The sequence below is a fragment of the Octopus sinensis genome, linkage group LG8, assembly GCF_006345805.1.
Source record: "Octopus sinensis linkage group LG8, ASM634580v1, whole genome shotgun sequence".
NCBI classification, from domain to species: domain Eukaryota; kingdom Metazoa; phylum Mollusca; class Cephalopoda; order Octopoda; family Octopodidae; genus Octopus; species Octopus sinensis.
Window position 1 is genome coordinate 54970670 of NC_043004.1, and position 19710 is coordinate 54990379.

The 19710-nt window shown below is 38.5% G+C and overlaps 1 non-coding gene across 1 annotated transcript in view; it reads left to right on the forward strand.

Annotated features, from left to right (window-relative positions):
• Window positions 1-14502, forward strand: part of LOC115215182 — a 30876-nt gene extending 16374 nt beyond the window's left edge. The window contains exon 3 of the transcript XR_005000370.1: window positions 14441-14502. This is a non-coding gene — a transcript (uncharacterized LOC115215182). The remainder of the gene's footprint in view (window positions 1-14440) is intronic.
• The last annotated feature ends 5208 nt before the right edge of the window (window positions 14503-19710 follow it).

A 19710-nucleotide genomic window follows, 5' to 3' on the forward strand; every position in this document is an offset into this window, starting at 1 on the left:
CTTTGTAAGCCTAGTATTTATTCTATCGGTCTCTTATGCCAAACCGCTAAGATATGGGGATGTAAACACACCAGAATCGGTTGTCAAGCAATGCTAGAGGGACAGACACAGTCACACAAACATACACGCACACACATATATATATATATATATATATATATACGACAGGCTTCTTTCAGTTTCCGTCTACTAAATCCACTCACGAGGCTTTGGTTGGCCCAAGGCTATAGTAGAAGACACTTGCCCAAGGTGCCATGCAGTGGGACTGAACCCGGAACTATGTGGTTCGTAAGCAAGCTACTTACCACACGGCAACTCCTACGCCCATGCCACAGTTGTTTGGAATTAGGGATTGTTGAAGTTAGGAGTTTGGGGATTTTATTGTCATGGCTTGCTGACAGACGAGTTGTTGGGGTTAGGAGGTTGAGGATTTTGCTGTTAGGCTAGTTAATTTGCATTAGGGGTTGTTCAGTGTAGTTTGTGAAAGTCGTTGGAGTTGTTAGGGGTTGTTGGATTTTTGTCAGTTGCTGTTAGGGATTTTGACAGAATTGTTGAGGCAGTTGTTTTCTTTCTGTATTGTCACTGCAAAGCTTTTGTTTGTATTGCATTTAAATATGTGTTTTTGTAGTAAGAGTGTGTGGCTGTGTCAGGTGTAAGGGAAGAGTAGAGAAACAAGAGGAAGGAATATAGAGATTGTGGGGAGAGTAATGAGTGTGTATATGTGTGTATGTATGCAAAAATGGGTCTATGTATGTGTATATATATATATATATATATATATATATATTAAATTAGAGATAAAACCACTATTAAGCAAATCAAACAGTGAAAAACATAAGCAATACATAAAATTAATTTTAAAATATAAAAGTTAAAAATAAAAAATTATTTAAATAATTTAAACTTATAAATTTTATATATATATACAAATATATATGTATGTATGTATATTTTTATATTTATATATTATTTTATTTATTAATTAATTAATTTTTTTTTTTTTAAATATCAAAAGTATTAAAAGTTTAATAAAAATATATATAAATGGATGAATGAATTATCCTTTGTTTACCATTAACATAGAAAATTCAATAAACAGTTACCTGTATTGTTGTTGAGATAGGCTCTCTTTCTTTCCTGATGAGAAGATTGCATTTTACACCGTTTATTCCTTTGGAATAAAACCAATGTTGTCTTCGAAACATATGTCAAAAGTAAAAGAATTTTAATAACATCTTTCAACTCCATTTATTTACTTATCAAAATCGAAATCGAATTGAACCAGCCAGGATCCCTGGTCTGGTGGTACGTAAAAAGCACTATCCGACTTGTGGCCGATGCCAGCGCCGCCTCCACTGGCTTCCGTGCCGGTGGCACGTAAAATACACCAATCTGACCGTACGACAGGCACCCATGCCAACCCCCTTGCTTGCGAAGACATGTTGCGGCAATCAAAATCGAAATCGAATTGAACCAGCCAGGATCCCTGGTCTGGTGGTACATAAAAAGCACTATCCGACTCGTGGCCGATGCCAGCGCCGCCTCCACTGGCTTCCGTGCCGGTGGCACGTAAAATACACCAATCTGACCGTACGACAGGCACCCATGCCAACCCCCTTGCTTGCGAAGACATGTTGGGGCAAGCGAAATCGAAATCGAATTGAACCAGCCAGGATCCCTGGTCTGGTGGTACATAAAAAGCACTATCCGACTCGTGGCCGATGCCAGCACCGCCTCGTCTGGCTTCCGTGCCGGTGGCACATAAAATACACCAATCCGACCGTGGCCGTTGCCAGCCTCGCCTGGCACCTGTGCAGGTGGCACGTAAAAAGCACCCACTACACTCATGGAGTGGTTGGCGTTAGGAAGGGCATCCAGCTGTAGAAACACTGCCAGATAAGACTGGAGCCTGGTGCAGCCTTCTGGCTTCCCAGATCCCCGGTCGAACCGTCCAACCCATGCTAGCATGGAGAACGGACGTTAAACGATGATGATGATGATGATGATGATGATATATATATTATTAGTATTATTATTAAACCTTTCTTTTGAGATATATGGGCTGTATCAGAGAATTGCTTGGAATGAGTCTGAGATGAATGATAATTGAAGAGGTAAACTCAGAAAAAAGTTTAGGTCAATCAGCAAATACCCAAACGGAAAACAGAAGTAAAATTTTTTAAATATTTAAAAAAAATACATATACATTAATACATATCAATACAAATCTATATATATATAAGCATAACATATAAATATATAAATAAAAATATAAATTAAAAAAACGTAAAAATATGTGAGGTGTAAATATGGTGACTGCAAATGAAAGAGAACTCATTAACAGAAATAGAAATAGAGATTGGAAATAAAATTATAAACAACCTAAAAAAAGATACAACAGATATAAATTATATAAGATAGCAGTAGGAAGGTGTTTAGCAAATAACTACATGACTAGAACAAATCAAAAATTTACAATTAAGAATTAAGGATAAAGTCCCTTTATTTGAGGAAGTTCATTCAATGGCCATTTCTGGAGTACATTTTCAGTAAGGTAAAAAGTTCAAAAGTTTAACTCATCCTTGTATGTAATGTCCCCCTTATCAAGAAGACATCCTCCATAACGAATTACATCACAAAATCCTTTAATAGCATGTGCACATTGTACTTCCAAACATATATAGACCCCCACCCCATACACATGTACATTACACACCACATGCTAACATAAAACCCCCTACAACCTTATCCTTTACAGAAAGAAAACAGACCAACAAACACAGCTATATATGCCTACACCCCTGGAAAAAATTATGCATATGGTACCACTACACATATCATACCCCAACACCACAGGAACACCACATTTAATAATGCACACTTTTCCCACAAACACATCAAGATAACTCTTACCAAGATAACATCATACCCAACCCAAGGAAATAACTCCTAACCTAATCACCTGGCCCTTTTTGTTTCACCACCTTTTTCACAGCAGCCGCTGACTAGCTATGTTAATCCACCATCAACAATAGGGAGCAGTTGCCATATTCCTTTCCATATTGGCTAACTCTGATGAGTATAAGGTTATATAATTGGATTGTTGCCTTGCACTCCATTGTATTCCTTGTACGAAACCACTTGGTAAGATCAGCCATGATGGATACATTATACTATATATTTTGGATAATATACCCACTCTATTGACAGATATACGAGTGCATCCTTTCCCTGATTTATGGTCTCTTAGACGACTTATGCACATATGTGTATATCGGGTCAGCCTATAAATAATGCATTATTTTCAATTGCTTGAACTAAAAGTTGGAGAGGGATAGGATAACCACCTGCATTAACTTGCTATAAAAGCTGGTAGTTACTTTTCACTTTGGGCTTATTCTTAGTGCAAGATTTAAAGAGTGCAGTTCGATTTTAACAGTTATTTTTTCAAAGCTATAATGGAAGTGACAAAGGAGCATATTTAGCATATTTTGCTTTATGAGTTCAATAAAGGCAACAACACAAAGGAAAGTGTGAGGAATATTAATGCAGTATATGGGGCTCTGACAATAAGCATAAACCAGTGTCAATGGTGGTTCCAGAAATTCTGAGCCGGAAACTACAGTCTCGAAAACAAGCCTCATCCTGGAAGTTCTATAGAGCTTTGCAAGGACATCCTGCATACCCTGGTGGAACAAAATCCCATTGTAACTGTTGAGGAGCTAGCAGAGAAGCTTCGATTTTGTCATTCAACCATTCATTGACATCTGCGTGCCATGGAAAAAGTCAGCAAATTGGGTCAATGATTTCCTCACAAACTTTCCAAGTCTAATCATGTGCAGAGTATGAATGTGTACTCTTCTTTGCTCTCACATCACATGAATGAACCTTTTTTTGGATCGAGTCGTGACTGGTGACTAGAAATGGGTTCTCCATAAAGTGTCAAGCACCAAAGTCAGTGGATAGGGAAAGGAGAAACACTCCAGACTAAGGAAGGTCTGCATCCATGTAAGGTGTTGTCATCTGTTTGGTGGAATATGAAAGGTTTAATACACTTTGAATTTCTAAACCCAAACAAAACAATAACAAATGAGATCTACTGTGAGCAGCTTGAGCAGCTTAAATCGGTGCTAAAAGGAAAATGACCATCTTCAGTTTCAAGATGAAAGGTGTTCTTCAATGAGAATAATGCTTGACCACATACAGTAAAGATGACATTCTAAAGGCTGGAGTAGTTTGAATGGGAAACAATTCCCCATCACCATATTTGCTGGACATTGCCCCATCTGATTATTATTTATTCCTCAATTTTCAAAACCATTTGGATAGAAAATAATAAATTCTGTAGATGAGGTCAGAACAGTACTGGAAGAGTATTTTTCGTTATGGACAAGTGAATTTTGTAAGAGAGGCTTTGCAAGTCTACCAGATAAAATGTAAGAGCATTGTAGAAAATTAAGGAGAGTATATTTTAGATTAAAAAAGAACTTTGTTTAGCTTAGCTTTGAAAAATAAAAGAAGTATAAAAAACGCATTATTTATGGGACGACCCTATATATATATATATATATATATATATATATATATATATATATAAGGTGATTGCCATTTCCTTGTGCATCTTTTTTTTGACTTTCCATCCATGCCCTCTCAGATGACTATTCAGTCCCATAGTAGATCTGCATAGTTTGAAGCATAGGAGACAGACAAAAGTTGTAACTTTCTGTGCACTCCCAATTGTTAAGCCTGCACACATTTCCACTTTTCCATCAGCCTAGGACTTCCAGTAGTTGAGATGACTAATGAGGTAACTATAAAGAGACATGTATGTACAATGGATTATAGTGATAAATGCTTGTACAATACAAGTACTACTCTCTCAGGCTCTGTGATTAGTACCCAGTGACAGGCCATTGGAACGACCAGTTATCATATGAAACCACAGGTTTTGCATTAGAGTGTTCTTTTAATAGAAGGATGCTGTCACAACAGCAAGGGGTCCCTCACTACCGGCAATTTTACTACATGCCCTGACACCAACCAAGGGTAATTCTGTGCCACATCCGCTCAGATGGATTGTCATCACATATGCTAGTTAACCCATGGCTGGGACCCTGACAGGTGCTGCTACTCAGGGTCAGATTAGATATGAGAATGATAGTGGCTAAGAGGTGCTTCGGCACTCATCAAAACTCTGGATCTCCTGAAAACTAGGGTTCCACGTGTATGACAGGCAGGTTTACGAAAATAACCAAAAGACGAAGGCAGGTGGAGTACAAACAAACAATGTATTAGTATGGCACTCAGGAATAGAAATAAAACAAGTCTTTTACGTTTCGAGCCTACACTCTTCGACAGGAAGATACACCAGCATAGCCGCGGCCTTCGGGCTAAAACATTTTTAAGGATTTAAGGATTTACGGAGAGAAACAAGGAGAGAAAAAAATTGCGTGTAGGGGCTAACGATCCAACATGGCGTTATGTTGTATGTTTGTATGGATGCATGTTTCTATGGGTGGAGAGGTGGAATCTGAATTTGTGTGAATGGGTGTATGGTGTGTTTTGGAGGTGGTGATGCTGGTGGTGGCAGTGGCAGTATGGGAAGTGGGAATGTGATGTTGGAACTTTAAGAGAGAACATCAGTGTGTGTGTGTGTGTGTGTGTGTAGGCGTAGCCGTATTTCGTCCGCCGTTACGTTCTGAGTTCAAATTCCGCCGAGGTCGACTTTGCCTTTCATCCTTTCGGGGTCGATAAATAAAGTACCAGTTACGCACTGGGGTCGATGTAATCGACTTAATCCCTTTGTCTGTCCTTGTTTGTCCCCTCTGTGTTTAGCCCTTTGTGGGCAGTAAAGAAATATATATAAGTAGTAGATGTTGTTGCTATTGTTGCTTAGCCCAAAGTCAGCTCTGGTTCCACCCATGACTATCCTGTCTTTTTGGAACTACAGTTGTTCAGTGTGTTCTTTTTTTAAGTAGAGTATAGTATTATTTGAAGATTGTGCTGGTATATCTCAGAATGTAAGACCCCGTAGAAGCTTCTTCTCTCATGTATGTTTGTGTGTATATTTGTGTGTTTGAGAAGTGTGCAGAAATATGCGTTTGTATGTTGTATTTATAATTACACATGCGAACATGTGTGTAGGTGTGTATATATTTCTCACTGTTAAATATGCATACACACAGAGGAATTCTTTCATTAGGAAATAACCCCACATTTTTGGTAGGGGACAGAACTTATTTTACTAGCTCCTAAATAATGGAGAAATTATACGCAATCAGGAATTGAACTCGGAACATAAACGACTGCCATAAATAAACACACAGACTGACCAAAGAATCTTTGGGGGTCAGTTGACCTACTAACAATAGCAGTGAAATCCACCACCACCCCCATTTCATATCTTGCTATCATGAAATTAAAACAGTCCAGAAAACACATTTAATCATAGATCTGCTGCATTAAGACTGACTTGGGGTTAAATAATTACAATAGTAGTTACAACAACAATCACAACATCAGCAAAAGGGAGAGGAGTTAATTAATGAAAGCCAAGATATAAGATGTTTAAATCTGATTAAATCTATATTGATTACTGGTCTGTCTTGATTATTTATTTATTTGTTTGTTTCTTATCATAATCAGTGTAAAATAGTTGATTACAGGTCTCCAGTGAACCAATCACTGGTTTTGCTTAATTTACAATGGCAAGATTGGCAAGGGATTGTCAGTGCAGGTCAGGTCAAACAAATATCACAAAGGACTTTGTTTGAGAGCATGGAAGGTTTGTTGGTTATCTCAATAATGTTTACATCTTTCACCAAATGACACATATACACAGAAACACTCACATACACACACACACACACCTATATACATACACACATGCATACACATACACACACACACACACACACACACACATATATGTTGTCAGTGCCCCCTGACTGGCTCCTGTGCCAGTAGCACGTAAAAAGCACCATCTGACTGGCTCCATGTTGGTGGCATGTAAAGAGCACCCAGTAGACTCTCAGAGTGGTTGGCATTAAGAAGGGCAACCAGCTGTAGAAACATTGTCAGATCAGATTGGAGCCTGGTGCAGCCCACTGGCTTGCCAAACCTCAGTCACACCGTCCAACCCATGCCAGCATGGAAAGCGGACGTTAAACAATGATGATGATGATGATATATGTGTGTGTGTACACACACATACGCACACACACACATACACACACACACACAACACACACACACACACACACACATATATGTTGTCAGTGCCCCCTGACTGGCTCCTGTGCCAGTAGCACGTAAAAAGCACCATCTGACTGGCTCCATGTTGGTGGCATGTAAAGAGCACCCAGTAGACTCTCAGAGTGGTTGGCATTAAGAAGGGCAACCAGCTGTAGAAACATTGTCAGATCAGATTGGAGCCTGGTGCAGCCCACTGGCTTGCCAAACCTCAGTCACACCGTCCAACCCATGCCAGCATGGAAAGCGGACGTTAAACAATGATGATGATGATGATATATGTGTGTGTGTACACACACATACGCACACACACATACACACACACACACACACACACACACACACACAACAGACTTCTTTCAGTTTCCGTCTACCAAATCCACTCACAAGTCTTTGGTCAGCCTGAGGCTATAGAAGACATTTGCCGAAAGTGCCATTCAGTGGGACTGAACCCATAACCATATGGTTGAGAAGCAAACTTCTTACCACACAGCCCCTCCTGCACATTTCTTCTATCTTTTCGCTTGTTCCAGTCATCAGACTGCAACCATGCTGCAGTACCATCTTGAAGGGCTCAGTCAAACTAATCAACCCTAGCACTTATTTTTCAAAGCCTGGTACTTTACTCTATTGGTCTGTTTTGCTGAACTGCTAAGTTACAGGAATATAAACAAATCAGCACTGGTTGTCAAGCAGTGGTGCAAGACAAACTCAATACAAGCACAAGGACAGACTCATAGATACACACACACACACACGCATGACAGGCTTCTTTCAGTTACTTTCTGTGAGATCCACTAAAACGTCTTTGGTTGGCCTAGGGCTATAATAGAAGACACTTGCCCTTACTCAAAGTGGCATGCAATAGAAATGAACCTAAGATCACAGAGCTGGGAAGCAAGCTTCTTAACTACACAACCATCATCATCATCATCATTTAACATCCGCTTTCCATGGTAGCATGTGTTGGACGATTTGACTGAGGTCTGGCGAACCAGACTCCAATCTGATCTGGCAGAGTTTCTACAGCTGGATGCCCTTCCTAACTCCAACCACTCCGAGAGTGTAGTGGGTGCTTTTACGTGCTACTGGCACGAGGGCCAGTTTGGTGGTACTGGCAACGGCCATGTCCAAATGGTGCTTTTTACGTGCCACCTGCACAGGAGCCAGTCCAGCGGCACTGGCAACATCCTCACTCAAATGTTTCCCGTGCCACCAGTACAAGTGCTAGTAAGGCGACGTGGTACAACCATGTTTGCACCTATATCGTATGTGTGTGTGTGTGTGTGTGTGAGGCTATGTGATAAGAAGTTTGCTTCACAACCAAACGGTTCCAGATTCAGGCCTTGGGAGTGAATTTGGTAATTGGAAACTGAAAGAAGCCTGTCATGTGTGTGTCTGTGTGTGAGTGCGTCTTTGTTTCTCACCAACATTTGACAACTGGTGGTGGTATGTTTATGTCCCCATAACTTACCAGTTCAGCAAAAGAAACTGATAGAACAAGTACCAGACTTCAAAAAAGTACTGGGGTTGATTTGTTCAACTAAAGATTCTTCTAGGCAGTGCCCCAGCATGGCCGCAGCCTGGATCAATTAAAATAAGAAAGAGACAAAAGAAAAGATACAAATACTTATACAAATGTATATGTTAATCATAAGGACACATTAAAGTATCTATCTGCATGAAATGAGAGTTAAAATCCTCATTTGGACCACCAAAAAGTTAACACTTGGTGGCTCAAATGAGAATTTTACCTCACATTTCCAGTGGGTAGACATTTTAATGTGTCCTTATGATTAATATAATTTAATTCTATATATGATGCTGTTGTAGGCCTATTTGTATGACCATCAATTATAATAACAATATTAATATCTATATGAATATTCGCTTCTGAATATTTTGCTACAAATGTGTGTGTGTATGTATATATATATATATATATATATATATATATATATATATATATAGTTAATCCAAACATGAAAGCACAAAGAGAAAACACAATAACGCGAGGACGTGGAACAAGTATAGTATTATTGGACACTCAGGAAAGAAGGAGGGTTTAATGTTTCGAGCGGAGCTCTTTGTCAGAAACATAGGAAAAGGAAAGATCCAAAGAAGGGAAGACGGAGGAAAAAAAATCGCCAACGGTACACACGTGGTCACATTTATATATATATATATATATATATATATATAGGTGCATGGTTCAGTGGTTAGAGTGTCGAGCTTACGATCGTGAGGTTGTGATTTCAAATCCCGGACCGGGCTGTGTGTTGTGTTCTTGAGCAAGACACTTTCACATTGCTCCAGTTCACTCAGTTTTAGAAATGAGTTGCGACGTCACAGGTGCCAAGCTGTATCGCCCGGTTCCTTTCCTTTGGATGACATCAGTAGTGTGAAGAGGGGGGGGCGGTATGCATGGGCAACTGCTGGTCTTCCATAAGCAACCTTACCCAGACATGTGCCTGGGAGAGCAACTTTCTAGGTCTCAACATATATATATATATATAGATATATATCATACCATTGATGTCTACTAAATTTGATGCATAGGCTTTGGTGAACCCCAGGCTATGGCAGTGTCTTCTATTATAGCCCTAGGCCAACCAAAGACGTTTTAGTGGATCTCACAGAGAGTACCTGTGTCCATAAATATTTTGTTGTTGTTCATGGTTGTGATGGTAATGTTATTGATGCTGGTTGTAACTACAACCATCTTGCATTTTGCATACATAGGACTACATTGTTCACTGTATCCTTCTTTCTTTTTAAGACATTTGAGTGTGAATTGAAAGAAATTCCTTTTTTTTTTGTTACTATTTCTAGCAGATGGAGTGACCACATAGAGGCTATGATATTGATGGTGGCTGGAGTGTTGGTGAGGATTTTGAGTATTTGTTGTGGTGGTGGTGGTAGCAGTAGCAGTAGAGGCTGTGATGAAGGTGGTGAGGAAAGTAGAGATGTGGATTGTTGTTGTTGTGGTGGTGGTGGTGGTGGCGGCGGCGATGGTGCTTTGGTGGCGGCAGTGGTATTAACTTTTATACATTTTCACATGAATGAGCGGCTGTGTGGTAAGAAGTTTGCTTTCCAGCCACATGGATCCATGTACAGTTCCACTCCATGGAAGTGTCTTCTACTATAACCTCAGGTCAACCAAAGCCTTGTGAGAGGATTTGGTAGACAGAAACTGAAAGAAGACTGTTATATGTATATATATATATATATATGTGTGTGTGTGTGCGTGTGTCTTTGTGTCTGTGTTTGTCCCCCCACCACTGCTTAACAATTGTTTGTTCCTTTTGGTATCAGGCTCTAACATGGTAGTTCTTAGTTTCAATTGGTCCTCCAAATGCTCGTCTATGAAATTGCGTTCCCAGCAAATTCTTGATTTGCATCATGTACAAGAATGTGAATCCACAACAGTATGTTGAAGAAAAGTAGGAAATTAGTTGGCATGCATGTTCATGAAGACAAAGATATTCTACTGCATTTTTCCAAATTTCAATGGGATTTTCCCTCTTGTCAAACAAAGATTTCAGAATATATCTTCAGACATTTCAATTAGCTCCATTTGTAACTCTTCAGGAGCCTCTGATATATCAACTAAGTGAGGCTGAAAACCAAATTCCAGAGTGATGTTAGGTTTTTCAAAATCATTGAATCTTTTATTATATTTTTCTATTAATGAGTCTAAAACTGACTAGTATTCTTCAAAAGATTCATTTTCACTCTTTACCTTCATAAGCCGAGGAAAGTGTTCTGAAAGTTTTGATTGAACCAAAAGGAACTTGAAAAACGACAATTTGTTTTCTAAATGGCCAAATTTTTTGCCACATATAAATACATTTATTTTTGCCTTGCAACAAAATGTTTAACTCATTTTGTTTTGACATCACGTCACATAAAAATGCAACATCTCTGTAAAAATTTGGATCTGATAAATTGCAATATTTGTTGTTGTCTTTGAAAAAGTCAATTCTTTGCCTTCGTTAAGACAAAATTTTGACCATTACTTTCCCTTGCGACAACCAGCGTACTTTTGAGTGATGAGACAAATCCACATTAATTACTTTGTCATCCATCATCAGCATTGTTTCAAAATTGATGATGCTTCAGAGCATTTGCTCGAATATAGTTCACAATACTTATAGCCTTCTGCAATGTGTCACTTAAAATGACAGATTTTGCACAGAGAATTTGCTGATATAAAATACAATGGAAACAAATCAGTACATTTGGCTCTTTGGTTACTCTTTCAAGATGTCCAATAAATCCTTCATTTTCAGCCATCATAGCTGGAGCATCATCTGTACACACTGCAAATTAGTAAAATTTAGTCCTTCTTTTTGACATTGCTCTTTTAAGGGTCCCTAAAGCAAATAATTCTTCATATAATTGAAGATCATCAGTTATAGCACAAATAAAATACAAAACAACCTTTTCCCTTATCAGATTCATTCTTCTGACTTGTTCCTGGGAGGCTATAATTAGTGTTTAGGTCTCTCATTTCATGCTTCTGTTCATCAGCCATTCTTCCAACGTACTCAATCTGTTACGTGAATTGGCCATGTAATTCCATTTCTTTTCCCATCTGCTTGCTCTGTTTTTCTTCCTTCATCATCATCATCATCATTGTTTAACGTCCGTTCTCCATGCTAGCATGGGTTAGACAGTTTGACCGGGGATCTGGGAAGCCAGAAGGCTGCACCAGGCTCCGGTCTTATCTGGCAATGTTTCTACAGCTGGATGCTCTTCCTAACGCCAACCACTCCGTGAGTGTAGTGGGTGCTTTTTACGTGCCACCTGCACTGGTGCCAGGCGAGGCGGCACTGGCTTCGGCCACGATTCAGATGGTGCTTTTTACGTGCCACCGACATGGAAGCCAGTCGAGGCGGCGCTGGCATCGGCCACGATTCGGATAGTGCTTTTTACGTATCTCCAGTCCATGGATCCTGGCATCTGCCGGGTGCCAGTCATAGGATTGGTTCAATTTCGATTCCGATTTCGATTTCAATTTCACTTGCCCCAACACAACAGGTCTTCGCAAGCATAGGTGCCTGTCGTCGGATGAGGTTCGATATCGACTTCGCTTGCCTCAACAGGTCTTTGTGTGTCCAAGGGAGGAAAGGCATGCATTCTTTAATTTTCCTGTTGTTTCAGAAACTTTGGGGACATCTCTAGCTGCTATTAGTATTCTTTCTTCACTCTGTAGAACATAATTTTTCAACCTCAGGGAGTAATGATACCTTTTGCTTTTAGTAATCCTCTGCCTCCTTCATTTCTTGATAGGTAGAACCTGTCAGTATTACTCTTAGGGTGGACTGCACTGTGCATTGTGAGTAACTTCCTAAGTCTTTCAAAGTTCTGTTGCTAGACCTTTGTCCATTTTAGAAAGGGAGCAGAGTATCTTAATACTGGCATAGCCCTGGTATTCACTACTACTACTACTACGTTTTCCTCATCTTGTTATTTTCCCCAGCTTAACCTGCTTCAAGCACACTTAATTAAAGGCATTCCACATATAATCAGTCCATCTTTTTTTTTTGTCATAAGTGCAGGCATGGCTTCATGATTAAGAAGTTCACTTCAGAACCACATGGTTTTAAGTTCAGTTCCACAACAAGTGTCATCTACTATGGCCTTGGGCCAACCAAATTCTTGTGAGAGAATTAGATAGACAAGAACTATGTGAGAGCTTATCATATACGTGTGTGCATGTGTATGTGTGTTTGTCCCCACATTGCTTGACAACTGGTCAAGCAGTTTTTCTATATCCCTGTAACTTAGCAGTCCAGCAAAAGAGACCTATAGAATAATTACCTGACTAATAATAAACTAAAGACTGGTGTTGATTTTTTTTTAACTAAAACCCTTCAAGGCAATGCCCCACCATGGTTGCTGTGCAGTAACTGAAACAAGCACAACAGCGTGCCTCAGACTACATTGTCCAATATTTATTTCCATTTTTAAACTGGTTGGGTGTGATTTAAGGGGTTTCTAGCTGTTATTTCCTGCAAGTTTTGTGACAGCATTGAGATTACATCATTGGCTCTATAGCTGAAACCATTTTTGCACCTAAAGAGAAAACTTGGTCTTTAAGATATACCTGAAAACAACAACTGAAATCCCCTTAAATTACACCCTACTAATTTAAAGAAGGAAAATCTTAACGTGTCTGATATATACACAGGAAGATTTGTAACTTTCACCCAGTATGTGTATATATATATATATATATATATTTCATTTTTGTATTTGGTTTGCAAGATTCTTTATGTGAATTCGTGTGTTGAAGCATATTTTATCATGTCTGGGGAGAGTCATTCTGTTTTAATGCTTATCAATTAATACACTCACTGGTTCGATTTCCACTCATTTGCTTATTTATTTTTCTAAAATTTTTGTTGCTTCTTGCAACCTCTTCAATAGTCATTGAGTCAATGATTATTGAAGAGGTTTCAAGAAGCAAAGAAAATTTTAGGAAAACATAAATAAGTAAATGAGTAGAAGCTGTACCAGTGAGTGTGTTAATTAATAAGGCATTAAAACAGAATGACTCTCCCTAGACACAATAAAATATATGTATACATTTATAAATACAAAATGGGACAAGAATGCAAAACATCCAGACAACTAGGTGATACAAAAAGGGACAACAAAACATCCAGATAGATGATACAAAGAAAACAAAGATGGGTCATTTGAAGTTTTCTTTCTTCAGTCAAGCACCAGATTATCCTCGCAATTTATATATATATATATATATATATATATAAATAAGTTTATAAATTTAACCTTTAAAGGTATTTTTTAATATGCTGGCCATTGATAAATTTTTTTTTTTCAAAAAAAATTTTATCCTACATTAGGTATATATATATACACACACACACACACACACACATACACACACACATGCAAAAATATCTGTAACATACACCTGGTATGTACAAAGGAAGATTTATAACACAGACCCAATAAATATATACACATGAAGGTCTGTAGCACATACAATGTATACACAGGAAAATGCATAACCCCCAACATATGCACAAGAAGATCTGTTACACACACACACACCACCCAGTATATACACAGGGTAAGTCTGTAATGCACAAAAGAACCCATATCAGTTTTACCAAATTCCATGAAGAATTCATTGTTTACTCTCATATTCTTACAGGAGAGACACACCACAAGTACGAGTGAGTGGAGCTATTCTGATTGGTTATTCTCTTGCTGGTGAGTCATCCTGATTGGTTGTTTCCATTCCTTATATTTTTCCATTGACTGCTTTGCAAATTGATTTGTTATTTCTGTTTTAGCTGTGGGAGAAGATGGGACAGGTGGTGGGTGGCTAGTGACTCACCCTTGATACTTTGTATGTTGTTCACAAACCCTGTACTTTGGTGTTCTGATGTCACATCCTGTTGGAGGTTAATTTCATCTTGTTACTATTAGATAACATCACCACCACCATCATCTTCATCATCATCATCACCATCATCATCAAATAACCATCATCATTTTGAATCATCTTGTAGTTACTCAGGCTGGTAGAAATAACAGCCTGAAATATCACACCCTATTATCTTTAGAAAAGAAGGACACATTGCATAATGTAGTCCTAGATGGACAAAGATTAAAAACAAAGAAATTGATTGAGAAGAGATTGCCTTTGATCATAAGATTGCCTGATCAGAACTGACCTGGGGCTAAATAGCAACACTCATTGCTTTCATCATAATTACCACCACCACCACCATGATCATTATAATCTTCACTACCATCATAACTATCATTACCACTACCACCACCATTATTATCATCATTACTAATGCAATGACCATTTATATTGTGATTAGTATACTGACATTGTTATTTTTCTCATCATTATCATTATTATGTCATCATCATCATTACCATCATCATCTTCATCACTACCATTATAGCTATCATATTGTGATCAGTATACTCATATTCTTGTTGTTTTCATCATTATCATTACTCTCATCTTCATCACAACCACCACCACTATCATCATCATCATCACTACTACCACTGAAATTATTTATTGTGAGTTGCACACTCATATTACTATTGATATTTTTAGTATCATCATCCTCCTCCTCCTCATCATCATCATCATCATCACTACCATTGTAATTATATTTATTGTGAGTTGCATGTTCATATTCTTATTGTTGTTTTCAGCATCATTACCATCATAATCGTCATTATCATCATCACCATCAACTATTTCACATTCATCTTCTTTTGTAGTCATATGTTTAGATGCTATTACAATACAATATGTCTTGTATGCATGTTCTTTTATCATCTTGGCTATCAGCTCTACTCTGCTCTGACTACTTTATCTCAGATCTTCTTCCATCTATCTCTAGAGTTGGAGCATTCCTCCACTAAGGCTTGACACCCTTTTTCATTTAATATGTATTATCTATTTACTTTATATATATCTAAAATCAACACTGTCATCTCTCCTACATATAATTAGTCAATATCTCTCCTTGCATGCATTAATCAATAACTTCTCTCCTTGCATACATTAGCCTGCCTCATCTTTTATGCATATATTAGCCCATATCTTCTCTATTGCATACATTAGCCAATATACTAAATATCCTGTTGCTATTTCAACTGACTTGTGTTCAATCTTTATTTTGAGTTGATATTACATATCAAAGAGTTCAAATTTAATTTGATTCCTTCCTTCATTCATGAATCATGTTTCACTTCCATGCATCTCACACACACACACACACACACACAAACACTGTATCACACATCTTGCACTCACTACAACACATACATGTTCCACATATAGTCGAGCCAATAAAGGAGCCTCAACCTAGTTGTTTTATCTGCTAGTTATAGCAGCTAAATCTGCTTCAAATCACCTTACTATCTTACTATCTTAAAAAAAGGTAAACATTGGATAACGTGTCCTGGGATCTCTGCACATAGGGAAACATATTGGATTGTCATGGTTGGAATGTCTTTGATGCTTGGTCTGCTCAATAAGAGTTGAATTGAGGTTAAACAACAATTGACTACATATAGAGAGTTCCCTGTGTTCTGTGACCATATTTCACTATTGTATATCATTATATACCACATGTCTTAAAAGTTCACTGTCCCGTGTTTCACAACCATGCAGTTATACCTCATGCACAGACTATATGTAGCTTTCTATGCATTCAGTGTCCCTGCTTTACTTATCACACACCATCACATAGCACATACAATCCTCCTACAGTCATTTTCCATGTTTCACTGTCGTACACTTCTTACTACAAGGTTTTGGGTTCATCCCCACTGCATGGCACCTTGGGCAAGTATCTTGTATTATAGTCCCAGGCTAAACAAAGCCTTGTGCATGGATTTGGTAGATGGTAACTGAAAGTAGCCAGTTTGTGTGTGTGTGTGTTTGTTCACTCCAACTTGACGACTGGTGTTTGTTTGCTTACATCCCAAGTAAACATAACACTTCGGCAAAAGAGGCATATAGAATAAGTACCAGATTTTGTCCTACTGAAACCCTGCAAGGCAATGTTCCAGTATGGCTGCAGTCCAGTGAATGAAATAAGTGAAAGAATTAAAGAAAGGAAATACACATATAGGTGCAGGAGTAGCTATGTGGTACTTGGCTTGCTTAACAACCAGATGGTTCCGGGTTCAGTCCCACTGCATGGCACCTTGGGAAAGTGTCTTCTACTATAGCCTTGGGCCAACCAGAAGTCTTGTGAGTGGATTTGGTAGACAGAAACTGAAAGAAGCCTGTCGTATGTATGTATATATATCTATATATATATATGTATATATATAGTTAGCGCCACCTGACTGGCATCCGTGTCAGTGACACGTAAAAAGCACCAACCGATCATGGTCATTTGCCAGCCTCCTGTGGCCCCTGTGCCGGTGGCACGTAAAAAGCACCCACTACACTCACGGAGTGGTTGGCGTTAGGAAGGGCATCCAGCTGTAGAAACACTGCCAGATAAGACCGGAGCCTGGTGCAGCCTTCTGGCTTCCCAGACCCCCGGTCGAACCATCCAACCCATGCTAGCATGGAAAACGGACATTAAACGATGATGATATATATATATATATATATATATATATATATATATATATATATATATATACTGGAGTAATCACATAAATGTGAAACAAGGTGGAAAAAAGAGTACTCAAATAGCAGAGGTAGAGTAATATGCTTTATTTAAAAGCAGCAGAAATGTAACAAAAGCTGTTACTCGGAGTTTCACGTTCCCGTTCATCGGACATATATATATATATATATATATATATATAATATATATATATATATATATATATAATATATATTGTATCTGTGTTGGCCCCCCACACACATAATCGCTTGATAACCGATGCTGGTGTGTTTGCATCCCCATAAGTTAGTGGTTCAGCAAAAGAGGTCTATAGAATAAGTGCTAGGCTTACAAAGAATAAGTCCTAGGGTCAATTTGTTCGACTAAAGGCGGCGCTCCAGCATGGCTACAGTCAAATGACTGAAACAAATAAAAGAACAAAAGAATACCACATACAATCCCCTACATTTATTGTCCATGTTTCACTATCATGTGCCATCACATGTCTCATGTAGCTCCCTTCATTCACTATAGTTCACAACCATTCAGTCACATAAGTTCACAACCATTAGGTCACATAAGTTACTCAGACCACATACAGCTCTCTATACATTCACTCACTACATTTCTCTACCATTCACTGTCATCTGTCTTACACATCATTGTTCTCTATGTACATTATACCATCTTTCACACTACATCATGTCCAATCTGTCTATATGTCTGTTTATCTATCTTCCTACCCACCTACATACCTATCTACTTACCTACCTCCCTACTAACATGCACACACCATCCTGCTGCATGTCACTTTGGGCAAGTATTTACGGATCTTTTCAGTTTGAATGGTAGTTTTTTCTAGCAGTGTCATATGAAATTGTCACCCATAATTATGACCCTAGTATCGATCTATTGCATTTCAATCTGTTTTATTGTTAGGGTTAGGAGGAAGGGTATCTTTTTTCTTCACAAATGTAAATAAACCCAATCTGTTTCTTAAACAAAGAACATATTCATACGACGCAGAATGTTTTTTTTACCTCAATAGACGTCAGTGATTGGTTGAAATTGCAGAAATTGAAGAAAACAACAACAAATATCTTACAAACTATGGAATTTTCTCAATAAAGCCAAGAGAAAAAGATGTTTTATAAACACATTCTACTAGTATACGAAGTTTAAAATTTTTTAGTTACCTAGAAATTATGTTAAAAACTGCCGTTCAAACTGAAAAGATCCGTATTTACTACTCTAGTCCTTAGCTAACCAAAGCCTTGTGAGTAGATTTGGTTGATGGAAACTAAAACATGCTTATCATATATGTATATATGTTTGTATGTATGCATGCTCACTTCATGTTTATCTGTGTGCATGTATGTGTGTGTTTGTTTACATTTGCTAAGCTACAAGTGGTGATGATGTTTTCAACAAACAGTACTCAAGTTTTGTGCCTTCAAAGACTTGTGGAATAAGGGATCTCTTAGTTCAAAAGCAACTAAAGGTTAGTAATGGGAGGGGTAATTGCTTGTAAAATAATGCCTCAGTAATATATTTGTCTAACGTAAGGATTCTCAACCATTTTTATCTGTAGATCCTTTTGATTACTATTTTATTCTGGTAGACCCCCCATAGCCATTTGGTGTGTAAAAACTAATTTTATAGATACTTCTTTCCAAATTCTTACTCTTTTACTTGTTTCAGTCATTTGACTGCGGCCATGCTGGAGCACCGCCTTTAATCGAGCAACTTGAACCCAGGACTTATTCTTTTGTAAGCCCAGTACTTATTCTATCGGTCTCTTTTGCCGAACCGCTAAGTAACGGGGACATAAACACACCAGCATCGGTTGTCAAGCAATGCTAGGGGGACAAACACAGACACACAAACACACACACGCATATATATATATATACATATATACAACGGGCTTCTTTCAGTTTCCGTCTACCAAATCCCTTCACAAGGCATTGGTCGGCCCGAGGCTATAGTAGAAGACACTTGCCCAAGGTTCCACACAGTGGGACTGAACCCAGAACCATGTGGTTGGTAAACAAGCTACTTACCACACAGGAGGATGGTTCAACCAGGGTCTGGGAAGCCAGGAGGCTGCTCCAGGCTCCAGTCTGATCTGGTAGTGTTTCTACAGCTGGATGCCCTTCCTAACGCCAACCACTATGTGAGTGTAGTGGGTGCCTTTTACGTGCCACCGGCACAGGGGCCAGAGGAGGCTGGCAAACAGCCACGATTGGTTGGTGCTTTTTACGTGCCATCGGCATGGATGGTGCTGTTTACGTATCACCAGCACGGGTATCTTAAC